At 42.3% G+C, this 1,495-nt stretch overlaps 1 non-coding gene across 1 annotated transcript; it reads right to left on the bottom strand.

Annotated features, from left to right (window-relative positions):
* Positions 1–1,013: 1,013 nt before the first annotated feature.
* On the bottom strand, positions 1,014–1,120 carry LOC120268064. Its single transcript, XR_005538734.1, has one exon. It is a non-coding gene; the product is annotated as a small nucleolar RNA R71 (small nucleolar RNA).
* Between the last annotated feature and the right edge of the window lie 375 nt (positions 1,121–1,495).

Below are 1,495 nucleotides of genomic sequence, written 5' to 3'. Positions count from 1 at the left end.
ATTATGTAATTAAGGATTTCCATGACTCACCATTGCATTGATTAGGAAGCATAATAGAGGGTTCTTGAACTTGAAATAATTATCCTAGGCGGAGCATTATCTGGGTACCCCATCTTTATCGATTACCTTATCCCCTTCTTTACTTTTGCTCTCTTATTTGTTGATTTTATTGTTGAGAATTGAATCATTGTCACACTCATCATTATTGATCTTTCACATATCTAAGAATCAAATTAAGTATTTTTATTCCCTACTCCCTGTGGATTCGATACCCGCTCACCCGGGATTATTACTTCGACAAACCCGTGCACTTGCTGGATATACGCAAGGGGACCTTGTCAAATTTTTGGCGCCGTTGCCAGGGAGTAGGCGTTTAGAGATATTTTGCACTTTGTTTTCTTAGCTATTTCACCATATATTCTATTTCATATCTTCTTATTCTATCATCGTTCTGATTTCTTTTTCTTTCTTTGTGGTTGCAGCTACAGGATATGGCCTGAGGGAATCCCTCAATATTGATTGAAGGGGATCCCGAGCTTGAACATACACTTAGAAGAAAAGGGAAAAAGCCTGTGCAAGAACAGTCTAATCCAGCTAATTTGGAAGAAAAAGAATCTGAAAACATGGCTGAACAGAATGAGCAACAATGAACATTATCCGATTATGCCAGACCTTCAGTGTTGGGGACACAATCGAGTATTGTGCGTCCCCCGATTACAGCTTAGAACTTTGAGTTGAAGCCAGCATTCATCCACATGTTGCAGCAGTCTGCACAATTCAATGGTTTGGCCGATGAGGATCCAAACAGTCACATAGAGAGCTTTCTCGAGGTGTGTGATTTGCTGAAGATAAATGGGGTGACGGATGATGACATCAAATTGAGAGCCTTCCCATTTTCCCTAAAGGGGAGAGAGAACCAGTGGCTACACTCGTTACCTAGAGCGTCGATTACCACGTGGGAGGAGATGGTGGAAGCTTTCCTAACCCGTTATTTCCCTCCCGGAAAATCAACAAAGCTTAGGAACAAGATCTCATCTTTTGTTCAGTTGGAATTGGAGTCTCTATTCGAGACATGGGAAAGGTTCAAGGAGCTCCTGAGGAAGTTCCCGCAACACGGATTCCTGGAGTGGATGATTGTTCAAACCTTTTACAATGGTTTGAACCCGAGTACAAGGCAACTCTTGGATGCGGTAGTAGGAGGTACCTTAGGTAGTAAAACCCCCCATGAGGCCCGTCAGTTGATTGAAGAAATGGGGTTAAATAGCTACCAATGGAATGCTAGAGAGAAGAAAAAGGTGGCTGGTCTCCATGAGATAGATGCGGTAACTTCATTGGCGGCCCAAATGGAAAATTTGAGTAAGAAGTTAGATTTTCTAACTTCAAATAGAGTGGTGGCCATAACTAATTGCACCGGGTGTGGTGGAGGACATGCTCCCTCCGATTGCCCGATCTCTATTGGTGATGTTTCTTTTGTGGAGAATGTTGATTTTGTAGG

The sequence above is a fragment of the Dioscorea cayenensis genome, chromosome 8 (assembly GCF_009730915.1).
Source record: "Dioscorea cayenensis subsp. rotundata cultivar TDr96_F1 chromosome 8, TDr96_F1_v2_PseudoChromosome.rev07_lg8_w22 25.fasta, whole genome shotgun sequence".
Taxonomy (NCBI): Eukaryota; Viridiplantae; Streptophyta; class Magnoliopsida; order Dioscoreales; family Dioscoreaceae; genus Dioscorea; species Dioscorea cayenensis.
The sequence above is the reverse complement of the archived record's forward strand: the minus strand, read 5'-3'. Positions and strand labels throughout refer to the sequence as shown.